Source organism: Nyctereutes procyonoides, unplaced genomic scaffold (genome assembly GCF_905146905.1).
Source record: "Nyctereutes procyonoides isolate TBG_1078 unplaced genomic scaffold, NYPRO_anot_genome, whole genome shotgun sequence".
NCBI lineage: Eukaryota > Metazoa > Chordata > Mammalia > Carnivora > Canidae > Nyctereutes > Nyctereutes procyonoides.
Genome location: NW_026575128.1, coordinates 1,719,446 through 1,743,220, shown reverse-complemented (window position 1 = coordinate 1,743,220; position 23,775 = coordinate 1,719,446). Strand labels below are relative to the sequence as shown.

The following is a 23,775-nucleotide window of genomic DNA, read 5'->3' as shown; positions in this document are numbered from 1 at the left end:
AGCCATTAAATTGCTCCTTCATTGGGGCATTGATATAAATGGGGGAATGGTATAAATGGGTCTGGACCCGAGCAGGTCCTGAAAACACTAGTACATTGCATAAGCTGGGGGCTCCACCTTGCAGCACGCTGTCTTTCTCGGCCTGCACTTCTATTCTCATAGGAATTCCCTATGGCAGCTTATTGAGGAGAAAACGTTCTGAACTTGTTAACACATGGCTCTGCATGGTCTGCTGGCACCAGCTGGAAGTGGGATGCTGCGATATTACAGCCTGTTTAGAGGTGTCCCAGAAGGACAGAAGAGGGAGATCCTTCTAGGGCAGCACTTTGGTCTATCTCTTGGACCGGAAGAACAGAAGACCTACGTTCTACAATGATTCATGGTAAGTGGTAATGATTCTTCCAGATGGACTGGGACCTGGAGGAGAGAAGGCTGAAGGATCAGTGAAAGGGGAGCTTGGGAAAGAGGCAGGTGATTGGACTCTCGGAATGGGCCCGGCACCATACGCATATTTATGTCCTCTGAGGACAACTCACCAGAGGTTCCTGAAGACCCTGGAAGGGAGGGCCTTCATAAGCAGGTGGACAAGATGATCTCCTTGTGGTGCCAGTTAGTCTCTTTCCCTGGTCACCCCAGTGCTTGCTCAATGGGTTCAGTGACAAAAGCCATGGATGTCACCTGGTGGTGGTAGACAACATTGAATTTCTTTCTTCATGGGAGGGAACAGCAATTTTCCGTCATTGGAATAGCCATTTATTCTGGATTCAGATTTGCTTTCCCTGCCTGCCATAATTCTACCAGCAGCACCATCTGCAGACCCACTGAACACCTCATCCACTGTATGGTATCCCATACATCATCACTATGGACCAAGGACTTCATTTTATAGAGAGGAGTAAGTCAATGGACCAAAGCTAATTGGATCCATTGCCCAGAAGCAGATGGACCTATAGAATTATGGGATGATCTAATGAAAATTTAGGTCTAGAGCCAAATGGAATTAAAAAAGATGATGATGCCAGGGGGTCATGCTATAGGATGCCATATACACTCTTAACCAGCCATCTCTACATGGTGTTATTTCTCTGAAAGCCAGAATGCATGGCTTTCCAGGACCAAGGAACAGAGCAGGGGTGGCATGGCTCATAGTTCCACCTAATGACCTTCGCCCCAAACTTGAGGTTTAAAACTGTTAGTACCCCCCAAAAAAGGAATGCTTCCAGTAGAGGATGTAAGAATATTCGCACTCGAGTGGGAGTTGAGAATGCCAGCTGGCCATCGGAAACTCCTTATGTCACTGGGCAAACAAGCAGAAAAGGGAATTATGGTTTGATTGGGGTTAATGATTCTATCACAAGGAAATTAGCTTTCTGATACTCAGGGGCAGCAGGGGTGGAAATTATCCTAGGCTAAAAGTTGACTGAAGTCAACTTTTTGTCCCAGGCTAAAAGGCCAACCCTGGGTGGCCTTTCAAGGTCTTAGCTCCATGGGAATGACTGTTGGGGTGACCTTACTGGGTCCTCCCAAGGCAGGAGGAAACCGACACACACCAAGTAGTGGCTAATGCTGAGAAGTAGAGGGAAATGTGGAGTGTTTGTCTATATTTCCCCTTTCCCCTTCTTGTCGTATATGTGCTAATATATTTTTAATTTACTGGTTCCTCATCTCTAACGCACCTGCAGTTGTCTGGAGAATCTTGTTAAAATGCAGATTCTGAATGAGGAGATCCAGGTGGAGGCCCGAGACTCTGCATTTCTAAGCAGCCTTTCCTGACCTCTTTATATAAAGTGATTCTTCCCAAGTCACCATCTTTGTCATCATCTTGCTTTTTTCCCCTGAGCGGCAGTGATCGTTACCGGAGGTTATTTATTCATTTATTTGCACACTCATTTGCTACCTGTCTCTTAACGCTGTGCGAATCGCATGAAGAAAGAGACCTCGAATTTCTTGTTCGTCTCTGTATTCACAGCCCAGAGGACGACGTGTGGCACATGTTAGGCGCTCCACCAACGAACCTAACTCAGGCACACTCCCAGGTGTACCTCGAAGCATGCACGCGTGCACACACACAAGGATGTAAGTAGGCGCATACAAGGTGTAATTAGAGTGGGAACACACAGGCAAGCGGATGTAGAGATTCTCGTGCAATACGTGACCCACGTGTGTGTGCATGCAGACACAAGCGCATGACACAAATGCACATGCACACACATTTCCTCCAGGAAACTCAGGCAGTCGGCAGAATGACAGGTGTCACCCGGTAGTCCCGCAGCGCTTCAGGCTAAAGCTCTTTCCCGCCACTTTCCTGTCCCCTCCAGGCGGTCAGTGTCACCCCAACCAGGGCAGAGAAAGAGCTTGGAGCTTGGATCCCCTCGCCTTAACTGGGAGGGTCCCTGCTGGTCTCCCTCCCTGCTGCCTGGATATGTTGGTGCATATCCATCAGTGCCCTGGGGACAGAGTAGGTGCTCCCTCCCTGCTGCCTGGAAGGCAGTGTCTCTGGCTCCTCTCCCCGGGGCTGGCCAGGCACGATGCGTGTGCCCAGTGGGTTGCCAGCCTGCCGAGGGGAAACCTGTCACCAGAGAGAGGCAGGGCCTCGTCCACTGTCACGCAGAGACGTTCCAAGGCCAGAATCGTAGCTGCTCCGAACCTGTGGGTTCTCCCTATGACTCAGGGCCCCGGTGCCTGCCCCTGCGTGCCCCGTCCCAGGCCCCTCTGGAGAAAGGGCTTGTAGGGCTGCCCAGGCCCCAATCTATTCGGTTTGCAATTATCTGGCCAGGAAGCCCAGAACCTGCTGTGAGCAAGTTTCGGCAGACAAACCCATGTCTCTGCCTAGAGATCGCTGCTCCTGATAATTCCCCAGGAAACCCTGCAACCTCACCTCCTCCTTGGAGCCCCCTTACCTGCTTTGCTTGGAGTCCCTGAGCAGCCGTGACTCAGGCCTGACAGGCCTCTTGTACCTATGGCCGGAGTCCTCTCTGCACCTTCCTAGGGAGGATTAGGGAAGGGTCGTCAGGGCCTGCTTGTACCTCCAGGGGGCGGGGAGCTCACCACCTCCCAAGGGTCCCCGTTGCCCTGACCATGGAGGGTCCTGCTTTCAGGTGACTCCCTCCCCACCTGTCCCTGTTGTTCCAGGACAGCCCTTTGGAATTCCAAGACAGGGCCTGTCCGTCCCTGAATCTTCCCATTTCCCTGTGAACGGGACTTTCACTTCATCCAAAGATGAATGAATTCCAAAGTGAATGCTTCCAAGTTCCCATTATTCATCCAACAATTTTTGATCTGACCAGTAGCGCCTGGCCTCCTACTATTGGGCCTCTGGCGAGCATAGCACATAGTGTGCTGCCTCGTGGGGCCTATGCTCTCCTGACACAGACAGACCATGGGGGATTTTAAAATACGAATGAAAAAATGATGTTGTGATCATTATGATTATATTCTAAGAAAGAAACAATGTCCTGGTGTGTAGGAAATGGTGAGGGGGACCCCACGGTATGTCCTGCGGCTCAGAGGCCTCTGATAAAGGGGACCTTGCGGCTGCGGTCAGAAGGATAAAGAAGAGCTGCTCTGAGAAGAGCTGACCTTGTGTAGCCTCAGGCCTCTGCTCTCCTCTCTTGCAGCCCCCAAAAGAGAAATTTCTGGTTCTGGGTCCAGCCCTTACCAGCCGGGCGAATGTGCACACGGCTTGGACATCTTGGAGGCTCCGTGTCCTCCTCCTATATTTATGTGCCCAGTTATGCCTACTCAGAGGGCTGCTAGAAGGAACCTACGAGATAGTTTAAATTCCCTGCTGTGACCAGAATCACCCACCTCCCCGGTTTGGAGAGATTATTCACAAGTTTCTTAATTTTCTGGCTAATTGCTCAAATTCCTGCTTGTACAACTTAGCAGGAGTCTTGTATCTCCTGATTGAAGCCTTTGCTTGCCCTTCTCTGTCCAAATGAACCCACAAATTGTCCCTGTCCAAAGAGGGGACTCCTGAGACACCTGGGTGGCTCAGTGGTTGAGCGTCTGTCTTTGGCCCAGGGGTCCTGGGATCAAATCTCGCATCAGGCTCCCTGCAAGGAGCCTGCTTCTCCCTCTGCCTGTGTCTCTGCATCTCTCTGTGGCTCTCATGAATAAATAAAAACAAAATCTACCCCCCCCCCCCGAAATCAACCAACCAAACAAAAAACAATCAAAAAGAGGGAACTTCTGCTTCCAAGGCCAGGGAGAAGCCAGTTCCCATCAGGCCGCTGGTGTTATGGCTTCGGTGGCTACCACCTGGGGCCGCTGTCAAAGATGCGTCCTGCCAGCCTCATGGACCCATGTCCCCCTTGTGATGGAGCCTGTGATTCTGTGATCACCACAGACTGGCCCCAGGGTTGTAGCTTTCTTAGGCTCACATCCACACGCTCAGCCGTTGGCCCCAAAGCAAGCCACCTGCCAGGTGAGGAAGGGCTTCTAGCCTCGGCCTCATGGGAACCCAGCACCAGCCGTCCTACCAGTCCCCCACACCCTGTGGCGACCAGGTCATCATTTCAGGCGCTCCCCTTACTCATGGAGAGTGGGGCTGGTCCTGGGGGTCTTTCCTGGGCCGTGGGTTATCCCCATCTTTTGGATGTAACACTGAACGCGGAGGATTCCTGGGCTCTATGCGGACTTGCCCACCAGCGTCTCTGACACCAGATCCGCAAGGGGATCTGGAGCGGGAGATCCCTTTGTCAGGCCCCAGGGAGCCCTGCCCCACCCTCTCCAGGACGCGCCCGGACACCCCCACCCCTGGCTCTGTGTTTGAAGAGCTTCCTCTACCCTGGCCGGCGACACTTGCCTGTTCAAGGGGCACGTGTGTGTGTACTTCCACAGACAACTAGGGGCACAACCCGAGGGAACTGCCTCTTCCCAGGTGCCCTGGTACCGACGCATCCCCCCCACTTCATCCTCCCAAACCAGCCGGTGCAGAAGGTGCTGCTGTGAGGATCGAAGGGAACGGTGTATGGTTTGGGCCAAGAAGAGAGTGGCTGCCTAAGGAAGGACAGGTGCTGTTATTACAGGTGCTGAGTCCAGTCTGGGTTTCCCTTCAGCAATGAAAACACATCTTAGGCCCCTCCCTCACTTAAAGATTGCTTGGGACCTGCCTTCTGGACCCAGTGCAGCCCTCTCCACGGCATGAGGAAAGAGCTGCCTCAGCACCTCCCTGAGCCGAGGTTCAGAGGCCCTGGCCCCTGCCCCCTGCCCAGTGCTCGCCTGGACCTTTCCAGATGGACCAGCCAGGTCTTCTGCAGCATCAGGGAGAAGGAAGGGCAGCAGGGAAGGTGCACCTAGGGGGAGAAGCAGGCGTTCCATCTGGCAGGCAGGTGGGCTGCCAGATTGCCGAGCCCAGCAGAGGAAGGGGGAGAGGAGGTACCTTGCCGACCTGGCATTAAGGTCCCCATCTCTGCAAGGTCCAGGCGGTGTCCAGGGCACACCGAGCCACAGCCCCGCCTCTCAGATGGACGGCAAGTGAAGGCCATGCTGTACCTTCCAGCCATGGCGTCAGCGGCGGGCAGGGCTACTCCCCCCTTAACTATAGGGGGCTCACCCATGAACACATGGGCTCCTGATAACTAGTCCGATGTTGGCATGGACAGCCCTGCACATGCTCCTTTAAGAACCCCAAATCTGAGCTCCTTGCATCCAGGTGGGGAACCTCTGAATCCAGGGGGTAGGTGAGCAAAGTCCTCTTGGGTCTCTGAAAGGCGTCCTGAGCAGCCGTAGAGACAAAACAAGTGCTTCCTGTGTGTTCTAGCAGAGCTGGGCCACCCCTGTGGGCTGCAGGGCCCTCTCCTCCCAAATGACCTTTGAACTCCCTTCCAGATCTGACATCGGATGACATCGATGTATAGTAATAATAACAGCCAAGCTTTTTTTTTTAATATGTGGTTTTCTTTCTTTCTTTTTTTTAAGATTCTATTTATTTATTCATGAGAGACACACACAGAGAGAGAGAGAGAGAGGCAGAGACACAGGCAGAGGGAGAAGCAGGCTCCAAGCAGGGAGCCCAGCGTGGGACTTGATCCTGGGTCTCCAGGATAATGTCCTGGGCTGAAGGCAGGTGCTAAACCACTGAGCCACCCCGGCTGCCCAACAGCCAAGCTTTTGAGTACTTATCTAATTAAATCATCCTGAGCTGGTACTAACATCATCCCTCCTTTACAGATAAAGAAACTGAACCTTAGAGTAAGTAAATAGCCCAAGGTCACTCACGGGTTAGGGGCAAAGCCTGGATTCAAACCCGGGACTCTCCGAGTGCAGAGGTCGACACACTTAACCCATCTGCTAAGCCATCTAGGTCTGCCTTTTGGGTAGTGTCACATTATCTAGCCAGTGCTCCTTTATCACTGGTCTTTTGCTGATGAGGGTTGCCCCATCCCTGGTTCTTGTTTTGTGCTTTGTGGCTTTAAGAAACCTTTTGTTTTTTTCTCTTCCTGCTGTAGTTTCTGAAGAAACTGGCCAAGCTGGCTCAGAACCGCCAGCCAAAAGAACTCCACGTAAGTCAAGCAGGCTCTTGCCTAAGAAAGCAGATGTGTGTGTGGAGGGGAGGGCCCACGGAGTAATTAGGGCGATATCTCCAAGGGGGAAGCATGCCTTCTTCTTGGGGGAAGATGGTGGGCCCATCTGTCAACAAGGCCGCCTTGACTCTTCTCTCTGGGCTGGGCACCGTGGGGGGTACAGGATGTCAGGAGCTCAGCGAGCCCTCCCAGGTCTGAATGCTCTGACATGAAGACACCCCAGCTCTTCTTCCCCCCTGCCTCGCTCCCCCTCCTCCTCCACGCCCTGGAGCTCAAATTGTGTTAGGAGAGATAAGATTTATACACACCAAAGTGAAGTAATAATAAGATGGTTTGTGCCAAGTGTGTGGTCTATCTACTCATTAATAAGCATTTATTGAGTCTTCTTGGGACCAGGCACTGGGCCGAGCAAGGAGGATACATAGAAGAAAGGGACCCAGCCTCCCTTCTTAGCACAGCACCAGTGGGGAGGACAGGGTCCTTAACCACCCATGGCCACAACAGAGGCAAGAAGCGCAGGGCCTCATGGTAGCACACAGTAGGTGCCAAGCTAAATCCTTGGGCTCAACCTTTCCTGTTGAGTTCCTAATAGGGACCAGTTCCTATTACTGGTCCCATTTCATGGGTGAGAGAACAGAGGCTTAGCAAAGGTCAGCAATTTGTCCAAGGTCCTGAAGCTTGTAAGAGAAGGAGGCAGGACATGAGTCCAGGAAGCGTGGCTTGAAGGGCCAGGTCTCCTTGTGCTGGACTCCAGGCTGCTGGGCCCCGTGCATGGGGGAGAGCTGAGAGTGAAGCCCGGGCTGGATCGTGAGGGGCCCCGAGTGCCTCATGGTTTCATCCCGGAGTGAGTGAGGGACACCTCCCAAGCCAGAGGGCCATGGGCTGTGTGGTCAGGGAACAAAAGCATCCTGGGGATGGAAAGCGTCACTGGGGATGGTGGGCTTGAGCTGGCCATTGTGGGACCTGGGGGAAATAGTGGGAGCAAGGCGAGGAGGGGAAGAGAAGGCTCCCCGGCATGGGTGGGGAAGGTACCTGTGCAGGGTTAAGGACAGTGAGCATTGGGAAGGCGAGTCCTTGAATTCCAGACTCGCATTTATCTCTGGGGTCATCAGCGCTGACTGTGTAGACAGGGATGGCCCAGGCAGGTGGGGCTCCGGGATGCTCTGTGCCAGGCACAGTGTGGCTGTAGGATGAGCAAGACATACATGGCCCCTGGCCTCATGGAATTTTCAGGGCAGGAGCCGAGACAGACATGAATCAAGCAACCACAGGCACCTATGGGTGAGTGCAAACAACCTGGCGGCGGATGAACCCCAGGGGCCCCGGGCGGGATTGTGGGCTGGTGGGAAATGTGAGAAGCAGCCCTTGGCCTGATCTCTTGGGGATGGGTCAACGGGAGACGGAAAAGCATTCTGGGAAGAGAAGACAGCAAGGGCAAAGCCTCGGAGGGAAGGAGAAGTGTGGTGAATTGAAGGAAAGCAAAAGGGCCAGGGAGGCTGGTGCTCAGAGAGCTGGGGGGTGGACGGCCCAGGGTGCCACATCTTCGGGGGTGTCACTGGAGAACAGTTGGGAGATGGTGATCAATGTTAAGCAGGCAAATGACACAAACAGATGTGTGTTCTAGAAGGATCCCTCTGGCTGCTGTAAGGAAAGCGCCTCACCGGGGCAGAGGTGGGGAGCCCTGGGTTTAGGTGGCAGTAACTGGATCAGGAGCTCTGGATAAAGTGCACAGGCATTTGGAAGGTGGACTCTACAAGGCCTGGTGACCGTGTGTGGGGTGAGCCAGGGAAGGGTCAGGGACTCCCGGGTCTTCTGCTTGAACAACAGGGTGGGCAATGGGGCTGTTTATGGTCATGGGGTCTTGGGAGGGGAGGCAGGTTTGAGGGATGGAGTCATGAGATGGTTCTGAGGTGCGAGGTTCGAGTTGCCCTGGGGTTGCCCAGTGGAGGCATTTGGGTGCCCAGGCCCAGAGCTCAGGTGACAGGTGCGGGCTGGGATGTGGTCCTGGGACTCATTGACTAGAGCTGGCAGTTCAATCCATGGGAGCACCAAGGGAGAGAGCTCAGAAAGAAGAGGGGCCTCAAGACAGAACAGCAATGCTTGGGATGAGGAGGCACCGACAAAGGGATTGAGAAGTTGTTGGCAGAGCAGAGGGGGGTGAGGGGAGAGAAGGGCGACAGCCAGCCCCCAGCAGTGCGTGGTTGGCTGGGGCACTGGTGTGGGAAGGTCAGGCAGGTGGAGGACCACACAGAGCCTGCTGGGTTTGGGGAACGGAGTCACCGGTGCCTTGAGCAGAAGCAGTCTGTGTGGAGGGTAGAGGGGCGAGGGGCAGCCCCATGGGGTGGGGAGCAGGGGTGGAGCCAAGAAGCGGTGCCCCGGAGATAGCAGGTCACCACCAGGACAGGGGCCGCAGCAGAAGAGGGCAGAAGAAGGTTGGCTTTGTCTGCTTGGTGGTTGGTTTTTAGGATGGGAGGAGCTGGGGAGGTTTGAGGGCTGGGGGGAGGAAGGCTCTGGTTTCCTTCACAGAGTAGACCCTCGAGGCTAAGAACGGCAACAACAGCATCCAGAAGGGCCCTGGGAGAAATGGAATTAGGTTTTAGCTGAGTCGCAAAAAGGCAAGCCAGCAATTGCCCTATGGCTCTGCCAGGGAAGGTCAGAGAAAGGCCTCCCCGGGGACGGAGAGGGGAAGGAAGTGAGGGGGAGAAAAAGCAGCTGGAGAAGTGAGCTTTGCCCGGGAAGGGGGGGGCATTCTCTAGAGGCACCCACGAGCACTAAACTGGGGAAAGTTAAAAGTGTGGACAAGTAATAAAGATCCTTATATGCGGCTGAGGCTTTCTCCGGGTACTTTGAGATCATGTTTAAGGTTCAGTGTTTGAACTCGACTCGTAGCAGCAGCAGCTTGTAGCGGAAGGGTTCCGGCTGGGGAAACAGGGCCTGGCTTCCCGTCCAGCCCTGCCACCGACTGGCTGTGGGGCCCCGGGACTCGGTCTCCCATATTTAAGTCGAGCTGGTGGTGCCTCTGATATTTTCACGTGGAGGGCTTTGAGGGCCTCGCTACCTGCGGGTGGCTTGGTGCTCGATACGTTTAGGGCATCAAATGCTAACGGCACTGATCGTGGGAGTCTTGGCTGAGGTGTATTTCATCTGTGGGATCGGCACTGCTGAGGGCTCTGGAGCCTGTGGAGGGATCATTGTGCCCATTTTATGGATGAGAAAACCGAAGCTCACTTGTCCCGGGTCGTACGTCTCGAAAGTGGTGGGGTTGGAATTCCCCTCTGCCACGGCTCCTCTGACGTGGGAGCAAGCACACAGGCCGCTTGTTCTTCCGAGGAAAGCACGCCCACGAGCTGGGGTCCCCCCTTCGGCCATAAGGCCGTGCAAGGGGCAAGGGCCAAACGAGGCCTAATAGGCCAGATCTGGAATTGGGGTGAGCAGGCCACGTGGAGGCAGCATCCCAAGACTGAGGGTCATTGTTGGGGCGCAGGGGGCGGTAGTGGGGACCGAGGCCAGAGACCTGATCATGGAGATGCTGAGGCCAAGTCAAGGGTCCGAGCTGGAGCCTGTAGACATGGGGAGCCATGGAAGGAGCAGGATCCACACGAGACAGGTGGGGACGAAGCTGGGGTCCAGCAGGGAAGGAGGGCGAGCAATAATCCCGAGGGGACTTGCGGGATCTGAGTGGGGAGAGAGCAGAAGAGCTGGCCGCTCGGGGCCCAGGGCTGGCGGCCCACTCCCGGGAGGGGTGGGGAGTCTGAGCCCAGTGCTGAGGTGGTTGCAACACGTCTGAGGGTGTTTTCTCTGTGGGATTTTGTTGTCTGTGTATAAACCGATCTCCCGCCTTTGGCTGCAGCTGGGCGTTTGCGAAAGCCCTAACCCGCAGCTGGCCTGGCCTCACTGCGCCCCTCGTCCCGCTGCCCTCGGGTGCCCTGATGGGTCACCGGCCTCCCCTCCGCGTGTTGCTGAGCCTCGGCTCTGAGGCCCTGCGGTCCCTGCCCCACGTCGGGGCCTGGGTTCAGCCTCCGGGCACCTCCCGTGCGCCCCCCACGTTACAGCACTGCCGGCCCGGCCACCGCCCTCACCCACCCCGCAGTCAGAGCATCACTGGGGCCCGCCCCGCGCCCCACCCTTCTACTGCTTTTCTTCCCAAGCACTTTACCTCTGTTACGGGACCTCCTCCTCCAGCTGAGCCGGGTCTCCGGGTGGTTGGAAAGCGGGAAACGGGCCCAGAGCTCCTGCGGCCACCACTCGGGGCCGAGGGACCCTGCAGCATCCGGCTGGACAGAGGCCTGAGCCGCCGTCGTCCTTGACCTCGAGCACACCCCTCCCCTCGTCGGGCTGGCAGGGGTCAGGGCAGGCCGGTGCGGCCCACACCCCCTCAACTCTGAGAGCCTCTCCTGGGGTGCACAGCCCTGGCCCCCCGCGTGGCCAGCCTGTGCTGGGGCTGGGGCCACCGTGGCAGGCGTCCTCGGGGCCGGTGTGGCCGGTCCCCAGGCCCCAACAGGCAGCGTCCAAAAGGCCACGCGGGCTAGCGAGGGGCCTTGCGTCTATGGCAGGCCCACGTCCCACCCCCCATCACCCCACCTGGGGTTTGCTCTCTCGCGGGCTCCTGACCCTTCCTGCTGTCCTCATGCACATCGCTCGGCTTGCCCTCCTCTGCTGCCTCTTCTCAGAGGCTCAGGATCTCCTCTGAGGGCGGCCGAGGCACTGTCCATGACCCAGGGTGTGGAAGGAGCCAGAACACCTCTCTGAGGTAAGCCCCAGGCCACGAGCCGTGGGCTGTGCTGGTGGACCGGCGCAGGGCCCCCGGCTCACCCCTGCTGACCTTGCCCACGGGCCTCCCGTCCTCCGGGGTGTGTCCTCAGCACCCTCAGGCCCAGACCCACGTTGTGCCCCCAGCCCAGCCTGTGACAAGGACAGGCCGGCAGTGCCCCAGGTTAGGGGTGCACAGGATTCCCTGCTTCAGAGACCAGAGGAGTGGGAAATATCTTCAGCACCTTTCCCCCATTTGATAGGACAAAACTGAGGCCTAGAGAGGCCAGGGCCATGTTCTGAATGATTCACCCGCGGTTTCTGGGTCAGTTGGGGGCAGCGTGGGGGGCTGTGCTCCCAGACCACTGGGTCGAACCCCAGTTCCCTGCTCCTCAGCTGTGGGGCTTTGAAGGGTTGGCTTCCTTCCTTTCTTGCGGAACAGAGCTACCCTTTCCTCCCCTGGGGTGGCTGTGGACAGGCCTGCACACCACGAGGGCCTGCACCGCCACTGGCTGTGTGTCCTCAGCAAGTCCCTCATCCTCTGAACTTCGAGGCCTTGTCCAGGGGTGAGGCAGGCAGCACCCTCATCACAGGGTTGGGGTGGGGGTTAGGGTGTGTACCAGAGCTGCCTGGTTTCTAACGTGAGCAGGGCTCTGCCGCGGGCCCTCAGTTGGCTTCCAATTACCCGCCATATTGCAAGCACGGTTGCCTGAGTATCTCTTGGCTCTCAAGGATTACTTCCTACCGGTAAAGGCCTGGGGACCCATTGTTGTTTGGGTCAAGGTGCAAAGACATGCAAGTGCGTAGCTTTTTGTGATGAGCGGAGTTCTGGAGTCAGATGGACCTGCGTGTGGATCCCCACTGGGTCGTTTCCCAGCATGCAGCCTTGGGCGAGTGACCTCCCGTCTCTCGGCCTCAGGTCTCCTATCTGTAAATCTGTAACATTACCTGTCTCAAGGGATTGCTGCCCGACAGGAAGGAAGTGCCCAGAAACCCTATCTTTTACTACACTACCGACTTGTTCGGATCACCCTTCTTCCATTGACCAAGGGGAAAACTCAAGCCGAGGAAGGAGAATGGCTGCATGACCAAGGTCACACGGTCTGTACAGTTGGTGGCTTGGACGTGTTTGGGACCTGTCCCAGCCCCTCCTCTGGGAGGGGGCCCACGCCAGGGCTGGAACGAGAAGGGGCAGGAGCAGTGGTGACCTGAGTCCTTATGCGGGTCGCAGGCCTTGGGAACAGGAGGACAGGAGGGAGGCATTGGATACAAGTTCCAGATGGCTCCCTGTGCCCTAAGTGATGCCTGCTGACCCTTGGCTATCTTGCTGTCCACCTCCTGCTTTTGCTGCGCACTCACTCCGCCCGGAGTGCTCTTCCCAGCCAAGCTGCCTTGGGCCGCCCGGCCCCTGTCTCTGTCATAAGACTGTGATGGCCGGGAGGCTCCTGCCTCTCCGTCTCCCTGGGGCAGAGCGTTCCTCAAGGAACGATGATGGAGTAGAATGAACATGGGCATCTCAGAGCTGGTCTGGCCCAACTTCATGTTTTTTTTTAATGGAGAAATGGAAGCCCCAGAGGGAGATGAGCTTTGCCCCAGGCCCCACAAGGTGTCCATCACTCTGTGTCCTACAGGCCTCCTGGGTGCTCCGCACAGGCCGAGGGCTTGGCCAAGAGGTAGGTGTGGCGGACGGAACAGAGGTTTGGGGATCAAAAGACTCCAGTTGACACCCCCTCTCTGTTCCTGCCTCGCTGCACCTTGGGAGGCCCACCTGCCCCCCGAGGCTGGTGGCCGGAGGGATCGGAGACACTGTGCCCATGACACGTACCAGTGCGCTGGTGGTGACGGCCCGGCGGGGAGGGGCTGCGAGGGGACAGGAGCCTGGGTCAGGTGTGGAGGCGGGCAGGCCCCAGCTCCTCCACTCACTGGCTGTGTGGCCTGCGACAAGTCCCCTCTCCTCCCGGCACCTCAGGTCCTCCTCTGCTGCCTCCTCAGAGAGACCTTCCCTGACCCTTGGTCCCATGGGCCCCTCCCCAATCTACCTCCCACCTGCACCCTCGGATAAGCTGAGGCGCTGAGCTCGGCAGTTGCAGGTCCCTTGCAGTTACCTTGTTCTTTCCTTCTCTGTTGTCTCTCTCCCCTCCCTGGGTGTCAAGGACCTTGTCCTGTTTGGTTCCTCGCTGTTGCTCCCGGCTCGAGCTCAGTGCTGGCGCATAGTAGGCACTCAATAAATATTTGGTGAATTGGGGGGGGGACAGGTAAGTGAATGCAACGGAGTCAATCATTCCAACCCCAAGTGTGTTCGGAGGTGAAAGGACACTAGAGGCGACATGCTTCCGGCCCGCAGCGGTGGGTCTTCCCCAGCAGGGAGGGAGGGAGCCGCTGTGGCCATCCCGAAGGTGGACTCTGCAAAGGCCTCCCAGGGAGCCCGGCCCCTGGCGGGGGGCAGGCAGCTCAGCCCCCCTTTCCCGGCTGGAGCTCGGCCCTGTAATTGTTCCCGGCTCCTTGGCAGCCACGGCCGCCGGCTAATGAGTTTGCACCCGACTGGCCCCTGGGCCGGGCCGCACAGCCCAGGCCTGCCTGCCCATCTGCAGGCAGACAAAGGCCCTCTGTCCTTGGGCTCTGCCTCCTGCCCGCCCACCGCCTCCCCGACACACCGAGGCCCCGGCTGCCAAGCGGCCCTCCTGTAGCGGAGGAGCCCGGGACCCTGGCGTGGAGCACAGCGGAAGGAGCATTTGTCCTGGAGGGTGGGGCCCTGGCACCAGCTCTGTCCCAACTCCTGCGTGACATGGAAGACCATGAGATGTCAAGACAGGGAGCATGGCCTCTGGGGCCAGCCTGCCCGGGTGGGCGCCCTGCCTCCAGCACCCACCTCCTCAGTCCCCGAAGCAGGAATAGGTCCCATGAACCTATAGGGGGTGGGTCCCAGGTGCAGCTCCTGGCGCATGTGAGGAGCGACTGTCATTATTGGGGACCCCCCTATTGACCCAGCATCCTCAGCCCTCTCAGGCTCGCTTAGCCTTGGCATGACTGACGATTAGAACTGGGACGTTCTTTGTTGCAGAAGGCCATCTGGTGCCCCGTAGGATGTTTGTTCAGCAGCTTCCCCGGCTTCCGCTGGCCCAGTGTCGAGGTTCCCTGTCAAACACTGAAATTCTGTGATGTGCCTTGGGATCCCCAGAACCTCCCCCATGCTGGGAACCATTGCGATACAACCCTGACTTAGGAACACCAGCTTGGAAGTCTTACTCCGCCCCCGGCCCCGGTCCAAAAAAAAACCAAACCCCTCCACAGTCTGGGATCCCCTAAGTGCCTCGTGCTGCTGGTGGGGAGTCTCAGGGCTGGGAGGGGGATGGCTACTTGTTCATGGAGAGAAACCACCAGCCACATCGTGCAAAACCTGCAGCAGGCCCGAGCCCCGAGCACCTGGAAACTCCTTGGTGTTGGCTGTGGCCTCTCCCCCACCCTCCTTCTGGATCTGCTATGTCCCCATCCCAAGCTGGGCTCCAGCTTGTCCAGAGCTCCTGTCCTGCCAGGCCCACCCCTTGGTCTTCCCCAGTGCTCTCCGGCCTCCAGACGTTCTGCCTTCGTTGGCGCTGTCCCTCCGGCCTCGAGTGCCCTTTCTGGACCCTTCCTTGTCCCTCCAGGGGCAGCTCCGAGGTCCCTCCCCTGGAGGCTCTCCCAAATCCCTCCGTCAGGCTCTGCTCCGCTCCAGGCTCCAGAGCCAGCTCTGAGCTCACCACTCTGCAGGAACACATGTCTGCCCAGCATGGCATTGGGTTTATTTATGAGGCTGTCTGTCTGCCCCCGGTCCCAGGAGCCCCAGGGCAGGGCCCTGTCTGATTCATGGCCCAGCCAGGGTCTGGCCAGCATCAGGGAGCGTGTGCTAAGCAGCACTGACGTGAGCTGGCTCAGGGAGGAGGCATCGTGAGGTCTGGTTGGCACAGAGCTCAGGCCCAGGGGTGGTGGGGACTTTCTGATGCCAGGGCCTCCGGAGAAGGCTGGAAACCGCCTGGGCTCACTCTCCTTCACCATTCCCTCCCCTCCTTCCCGCAGTCCCTGACTCATTCACCCCATAACTCCTTGTCTCGTTCATTCATGCATGTGCCTGCTTCTTCAAGCACTCATTCACTAACGGGGGCTCACCCATTCACTTCTTCACCCTCTGTCGTATGAGCAACCTCTCCCGAGCTCTGTGCTATACCCGGTCCTGCTCTCTGGGGAACTGCGGACACCCTGCCCAGCTCGGGAGACCGTGCACTCAGGAGGAGTGGTGGGGCCGGGGTGTCCAAGGGGCCCCAGGGTGCCCCCAAACCCGCTCGTCCTCTCTATGGCTCACTCCTTCTCAAATAAATGAATAAAATGAAAGAGGCAGAGGGAGAGGGAGAGGGAGAAGCAGGGAGCCCGATGTGGGGCTCGATGTGGGGCTCGATCCCAGGACCTCAGAGTCATGACCTGAGCTGAAGGCAGACGCTTAACCGACGGAGCCACCCAGGGCCCCCTCAACGTAAAATCTTTAAAAGAAATGCCAAGGGAGGCTGGGAGGTGGGACTTAGAGTTTTGGGGAGGGGGAGAGGCAAGGTGACAGAGCAAGGGACGAGGTCCTCTCTGTAGCAGTCGGGAACTGGGAACCGTGTGCAAGGTGACTGGTGAGGGAGAGGGAGGGACGAGAACTGCACCCAACCGCCACCCTCCATCCAGATACTGAACCTGTGCACACAGTCAGTGCCTGCTGGATGCAGGCAGCGCCCCCGGGGCTGGGGACACAAGGACCACACAGACACCCTGCCCTCAAAGAGCTTACACTGCAGCGTGGGGAAGGCAGGCAACCGAAAAGCAAGGCAATATGTGCTTCCAAGAGCCCGGACCAGGGGCCTGAGCCTCTGGTGAGGGTGTCCCCACAGATCCCAGCTGGGAACCCGAGCCACCTGTCGAGGTCAGGGACTGACTTCACTTCTGCATCACAGCCCAGCCGGGCTTCTCGGGGTGTTGCTTGGTCCAGATGCACCCCCTGCATAATTGGCAGCTGAGCCTTAACAGGCACCTAAGGGAACTCTGGGTGCCTTGGATTACTTTAAATCATCAGGATTTTAATTTATAGATGTAATTTATCCTTACTCTAAGATTCAAACATCACAGTAACCCCAACCTAGAAGGGGAGGTCCCCTTCCCTCAAATCCCCATCCCTAGAGACGACCACTGTTAACAGTTTAGGGGGTCCTCCCCCAGATTTTTGTGCGAATGTCCGTGTAATGTGGATAATTCCTTTGAAATCCAATCATGTGTATTTTTTGCCTCATACTTCCCTTTGTGACATTCTCCTGCTATTCAGCCGGAGGCATCCATTCCCCTCAGGGAGGGTTAAATACAATAGTCAGGCAAAATGGAACAAAGAACAATGCTTAGTTAGCTTTCAACTCCCCAAAATAGGATCTCAATAGTCTTTGGTGAGTGACAGGTTGGTTAGGGTGCTTTGGGCTGCAGATAACAGGAAGTGCAACACAAATGGCTTCAACAATGAGATGTACCAGCTCAGGCAGCCAGACTCCAGAGACTGGGTGTGCTTCAGGTCTGGCTTAATCCAGCAGCTCTGAACCATCTCTCTGCAGTCCCTTGGCTGGGCTTTCCTCTATCTGATGGCTTCATCCATGGGCTGGCGTCCCTCAAAAAGCCAAATGGCTAGGCTACCCATTCATCACCATGATCCTTAGGGAAAGGGACAGCATGTCTCTTCTGCTAGATCCTTCTTAAGAGCAAGGATGCACCTCTCTCAGAAGCTCCCAGAAGTCTCCCCTTGCATCGTGGCTAGAGTCACATACTGATGCCTACGGCTGGGGGGTGGACCCCTGCACTGGTACTTAGGCCTTAGGGTTTCTGGACCATCTCCCTGGCAAATGGGATGGGATTCCATGACACCGGTTAGAACCATCCCTGGAGCCGAGGTTGGGGGGATAGCACAAAGGTCATGAGAAGGCAAGATGGGTTTCAGAACGAAAACGGATGGTTTCAAGAAGAGGAGCAGGGAAATAGAAGATGGGCAGAGGATCACCACCATCGACTATGAGAGAGAAAGCAGATTTCTCCACTCCTATGTCCCTTCTGCAGACATCAAGAGTCAGTCTTGGCGGACTCGCGTGCAGTCCTGTGCAGGCACAGGTAGAGAGATGTAGGGAAATTCCTGTCCAGCTTGAGAGGAAGTGGGCAGTGTTTCCACTTTGCAGAAGAGCCACTAGAGAGTCAGAAAAGCAGATTTGGGGGAGGCAAGAGTGAGCTGAAGAGCTGCCCGAGGGATCCAGGGCCCCAGCTTTCTCTCTGAGCCCCAGCCTGGCGAGGGGCTGTGGCGAAGCTAGAAGCCTCAGACGGAGGCCTCTGACACTTCGAGAACTCCAGAACTCTGCTGGAGCTGTCATGAAGGATGTTTGGTCCACACCCACAGTGGAACAGAAAGGGCAGTAAGGCGTGGATATTAGTTTCTTGGACAAATGACCATAAACTTGGTGTCTTAAAACAATAGAAATTTATTCTTTGATAGTTCTGGAGGCCAGATGTCTGAAATCATGGTAGCAGTAGGGCTCTATCTAGTCGGTTCCTTGCCTCTTCCAGCTTCAGGTGGCTGCCGGCATTCCTGTGGCTGGGTCACCCCAGTCCCTGCCTCTGCCTTCAACAGCTTTTTCTTTTCTCTGTTTCTGTGAGACTTCTTTCTGTGTCAAATCGCCCTCTAACTTTTTTTTTTAATAAAGTCACATGTCATTGGATTTAGGGCCAACCAGATAATCCAGGGTGATCTTATCTTGAGATCCTTAATTGTGTCTGCAAAGATCTTTTCTTCCTCCTTCCCTTCCTTTTCTTTTCTTTTCTTTTCTTTCTTTCTTTTTTCTTTCTTTCCGGGTGTTATTGTAATATGTTGGCAAATTGAACACCAACAAAAAATAAATTTACAAAAAAATTTTTTCTTTTTTCTTTCTTTCTTTCTTTCTTTTTTCTTTCTTTCTTTCTTTCTTTCTTTCTTTCTTTCTTTCTTTCTTCTTTCTTTCTTTCTTTCTTTCTTTCTTTCTTTCTTTCTTTCTTTCTTTCTTTCTTTCTTTCTTTCTTCTTTCTTTCCCTTGGTCAAATCACACTCACAAGCTTTGAGGGTTAGGATGTGGACATGTCTTTCTGGGGGCCAGCATTTTGCCCACTACAATGTGTTCACACAGAGAGAAGACCGTGGATAGTGCCTCCCCACCTTGCCATGATGCTCATCTCCTGTGTGGTGCAGAAGGGATGCCCCAACTTCCCAGCACCCTGATAAAGGGAGGACGCAGAAGGCCACTGAGAGCTCTGGCCAGTCACTTGCCAGTCAGGACCCTGGACAGGGATGCAATGACCCTCCACTTCCAGCCAGACCTCAAGGGATTCACTGTTATGGATCTTGGTCAGCCTCGCTTCTCTGGAGCTTCCAAACCAATCCTTGCCCAAGTCAGAATGACCCTGGTTCCACCGGCTGCATAGGTAAGGGGACAGAAACTGAGGCTCGGAACCATCAGAACGAGACACTCCAACAGAGGGGGGGGGGGTGACATGAGGCCAAGAGAGGCCTTTCCCTGATGCTGTGAGTACACCGAAGCTTCCAGCCCTCAGACCCCACCTTAGGAGGGAGACCCTATGTGATGAGGAGATAGCTCTGACAGGGAGCTCAATTTTGCAGCGACTGAATCCCCCAAAGAGAATGAGTTACCTTTAATTGCGAACAGTTTATTTTTCTTTTTTCTCCACCTCTAAGTATATCCATTATAAGCCTCCTGCAAATGATGGGATTGCCAGTTTTTTTAATGTGCATATGCTACACATCTTGTTCTGCAAATTGCTTTTTTTAAATACTACTTTATTGAAGTACAGTTGTGCAAATTGCTTTTAATACCTCATACATTTTAGACATATTTCTATGACAGTCTATTTCAGAACTACCTGACTTCTTTCTAAATCTACACACTATCATTTATTTAACCAGACCCCTACGGGTGGCCATTCGGGTGGTTTGTTGAATTTATTGGAATTAACAAGTGAACCAGTTGAGCAATGTGCAGCAATGCCCCTTCATGTTGGGGTTGCAAAAATGGCAATATTTTCTTCCCTTTCTCCAAAAGCAGTGTAGCTCTGACCCTCACATTTCAGCAGATGAAAGAGTAATGACATGGCCCCAGGACCCGTTGGTCAGAAAAGTGCACCACAGCCATGGCCACCTTCCAGAGCACTCTGGGAAGTCAGGTGCAAGGCAGCTTGCCAAGACACGTCCCTTCCAGTGTGAGTAACACTCTGAACTCTTGAACATAACCTGCTGGCAGCATTTGCTCTACCTTGTTAGTCAATTGTCATTTCTCAAAGAAGGGCAGCAGGACACGGATCTTTGCCTCATTGCAACATTCTAATTGCAACGGCCTTTAAAAAAAACACACACGCACAAAACCTAACAACAACAGCAACAAACTCCCTGCATATCTCTGTGTATTCCTGGGATATAAAGGTGCAGAAAGGGCTTGGCTGTTTTCTCACCTGGTGTTTTAATCAGAACCCTTTAGACTCCAAGTGACAGAAACCCTGATGAAATGTAAGCAGAGCAGGAAATGTGTTGTCTCATGCAAATGACAAGTCTGAGGAACTTCAGACATGCTGCATCCAGGTGTTTAATTGATGCCATTAAGACTATCTCTCCATCTCTCAGGCTTGCCCGCCTTTGTTTTTTTCCAGGCAGATTTTCGCTATGTGATGCAAGATGTCCACCAGCTGCTACTGCCTCATCTTTATAGTTCATGGCCTCAGAAGAGAGAGTTTCCAGAGAGTTCTGGCAAAAGTCTCAGGGAAGACTCCTATTGGCCTGGCTTGGATCATGAGTTTATCCTCGAGCCAAGTGCCGTGCCTGCGGGGTGGATGCTCTGGTTGGCCAGGCCCGGTTCTGGAGCTGCCCTGCCTGGGCCTGTGGGGAGAGCACCCCGCCTGAGCCACACGGACGGGGTAGGATTAATGGGGGGAGACGGTGTCTGCCAAAAGCAGTCTGGCCTGACAGACAGGTGTCCCCAACGCCTGGCCTTCATCAGGGTTGCACCTCCGTCTGTAGAGAAGATGCTTGCTATTTGAATACAGAATTGGCTACGGCTGGACTACAAACTGATAGCCACGCAGGGCGGTTGGGCCCTGCTCGGGCCTGTGTGAGGCTCCTACCGTCTAGTCACCCTCAGGCTAAGGTGGTGGCGAGTGGGCGGTTGCCATCCAAGCCTGCACCCGGGGCCCAGGCTTTCCCCGACTGTTGTGCAGTGCAAACAAACAGCCCTGACCTGGGAGGAGACCCCAGTGGAGCAGCCCTTTCCCAGTGCAGGTGGCTTGAGATTAAATACTAAGTGGCCCTTGTCAGCATTTCGGGATGCCCTCAACGTCCTTTTTTCGGGCCATCCTTGCACAGCCCCCGACTCCCCTAATTCCCATATAGTGGCCTGGGCCTCTACCGCCCTGGGAAAAGCGTAGTTCCTTTGTCCTCACTCTCTGGCCAGGTCCCAGGCCTGGCTTGCAGCCTCTCTGCTGAGAGTGGCGTCTCTTGGCTACGGGGGGCATGCTTGCGATTTGGGGGTGCTTGCTGTGCTGAGGGCTGGATCAGAGAGAGTCAGAGGACAGGGGTGTGCTGGAAGGCAGCATTTGGGGACGATCTTATCCCAGATTGGGTTTCTGGGCAGATAGGCAGAGAGATGGGGAGTCTGTCCTTCCCAAAGCCTCCAAGGAGGCAACCCTCCCATCTGACCTGCGTGGTGGGGCCTCTGCTGGAGCCCACCTCGATCTCACCTGCCTTCCCTTCCCTCATGGCCCCAGGCTGGACAATACTGTTCCTTCCTCTGGGCCTTTGTCTATGCTGTTCCCCCTCCTGGCATGCCCTCTCCTGCCCACCGATCAGTAGGCATCCTTCGAAATCCCACTCACTCAAGTAGCCACTGCACACAAGTGGGAATTTGACCTACGGCCGTTCCTAGTATGTGAAGATGCGTCGCAGCATGTGCTCCTTCCAGCAGCCAGCGCCGCTGGCTCGAGCCGCAGGGCTTCTGTGCAGCCTGGAGAGGCTGTGCTGTACAAGCTCCAGAGAGTCAACGTCCTCCCACACCCGAACCAGCCCTCAGCCAATGACCTACTGGCCCAGCGCCCTCGCTCCCTGAGTGGGATAACTCCGAGGTGTGGTTTACACAGTTTCCCAGAGTCTCCCTGCGGGATGAAAGTCCAGGTGCCCTGGGTGGTAGCTTGCTTGTTGACATACACTTCAGTGGCCTCCTCCTTGGCCTCTCTGGCTTCTGAACTCCCACATGAGTTTTCTAGCATCATCCGCCAGTATGGGATAAAGTATGGCACTAAATTGTGCCCCCCAGCTCCCCCTGTAACTGTATTTGGAGACAAGGCCTCTAGGGAGATAATTAAGGTTAAGTGAGGCCATAAGAGTGAGACCATAAGGACGCCTGGGGGGCTCAGTGGTTGAGCGCCTGCCTTCGGCTCAGGGCTTGATCCTGGGGTCCCGGGATCGAGTCCCACGTCGGGCTCCCTGCATGGAGCCTGCTTCTCCCTCTGCCTGTGTCTCTGCCTCTCTCTCTCTGTATCTCTCATGAATAAATAAATAAAATCTTTAAAAAAATAAAAAGAGTGAGGTCACAATATGATAGAATTGGTATCTCCTTATAAGAAGAGGAAGAGACACAGCAGAGATCTCTTTCCACGCACGCAGAGAAGAGGCCATGTGAGGACACAGCACAAGGGCTCCTGTAAGACAGAAAGAGAGGCCTTGCCAGAAATGCACCCTGATGGCCCCTCGATCCTGAGCTTCTAGCTTCCAGAACCGAGAGAAAATAAATGTTCCTTGGGCCACACGGTGTGTGATGTTCTATTATGGCAACCCGAGGAGAGGCATACATTTGCCAGCTAACCAACTTGCTCGAATCCGTGTCTCAGGCTCGACTCCCAGGGAAAGCAAACTCAGGCATGTGATCCACTTCATCAGGTATTGGGGAAATGCAAAATAAAACCACAGTGTGACACCATTCCATGGCTGTAGGAATGACTAAAAGGGGAACATTTGGCCCTACCAGAGAACGTGAAGCAGTCACGTAACAGCTGATGGAAGCGTGAAGTGGTAAACCATTTTGGGACACTGTCTGCTGGAATCCGAGAAAGCTAAAAGACGTGGGTATCCCATGACTCAGCAATCCCACACCTGGGTGCCCCAGAAATTCTGCTACCCCAGCAGAAACACATACAGATGTTCACCAGAAGTGAGGTGCCAAAGGGCTCAAAGCCACACTATTTGTAATGGTTTGCAAACTGGAAACTGCCCACCTTCCACCAACGGTCGAATGAATAAACAAATGGGGTCGAGTCACGCAACGGGATACTACAGAGCACTGAAAAAGGAGAAATTTTGTCACACGTGACAGCACTGATGAATGTCAGAAACCCAACGTCGTCCAAAAGAGGTCAAGTGCAGAAGTACCTTCTGTCATATTTAACTTACATGAAGTTCAAGAGCATAACATTCACACAGAAAAGTGTTCAAGTCACAGATGCACCACTACATGAATAATTCGGTGAACTTTTTTTAGGGTATACACCTATTAGTGGAATTATTTTGCTTTCATTTCTTCTGCTGCCCTGACTCACTTAGGGTAACCAAAGAGGCCTCTGATTTCCCCTGCTGGCTGAAGTCACAGGGCCTCAGTTTCCCTCTGTGGCTGGAGCATGCTTGCCTCCCCCAGGTGCCATGAGGCTCTAAGAGCTTCTCCAGGGAGTAGGATCAGGTCATGGGCCCTTGGACCTACTGGCCCAGCTCCTGGCATTCCTGAGGCCAAAGGTATCCCAGGGGAGGGCGGATGCTGCGGGCCTAGCCTTAGCAGCTCCACCGGCCAGGTGCAGGAATAGGGCAGTGGGTGAGCGTCAGGTCAGGGCTGGGTCAGGGCCGGGTCAGACAGCGGAAGCTGGAATGGACAGGGCACAGCCCAGGCCTGGTGGCTGCCAGGTAGAGGGGCAAGCAGATCCCAGACCGTTCTGTGCACCCCTGAGCAGGGCCTGGACCTCCTTAGTGCCTGCCTCCTCTTCTCTGGGCCTCTCTTCCCTCTTGTGTCAGCTTCTGCTCAGAGTTGCCTCCTCGGCAGCTCAAGGATGAAAGGAGATTGAAGACGCTTCCCTAGGGCCCCTGGGACATTGTCGGCCCATTTCACAGCCGCAGAAGCTGAGGCTCCGAGAGGTTAGAGGGCTTCTCTGAGTCACACAGGATTTGAGCCCAAGTCTGTTTTTTTTTTAAATTAATACATATTTTAAAGAGTTCTTGGTTTTCTTCTTTTAATATTTATTTACTTATTCGTGAGAGACACAGGGGGAGGGCGGGGGCAGAGGCATAGGCAGAGGGAGAAAGAAGCAGGCTCCTCGCAGGAGCCCGACGCAGGACTCAATCCTGGATCCCAGGATCACGACCTGAGCCGAAGGCAGACACCCAACCGCTGAG

The 23,775-nt window shown here is 55.2% G+C and overlaps 1 long non-coding RNA gene across 2 annotated transcripts; it reads left to right on the top strand.

Annotated features, from left to right (window-relative positions):
• The first annotated feature begins 2,027 nt into the window (after window positions 1–2,027).
• Window positions 2,028–21,909, top strand: LOC129520723 (uncharacterized). 2 transcript variants are annotated; one of them, XR_008666656.1, is made up of 4 exons: window positions 2,028–2,076; window positions 6,453–6,506; window positions 18,470–18,764; window positions 20,001–21,909. It is a non-coding gene; the product is annotated as an uncharacterized LOC129520723 (long non-coding RNA). The 2 variants fall into 2 exon arrangements; XR_008666657.1 differs by lacking the exons at window positions 2,028–2,076; window positions 6,453–6,506 and adding an exon at window positions 7,537–7,808.
• Window positions 21,910–23,775: the final 1,866 nt, after the last annotated feature.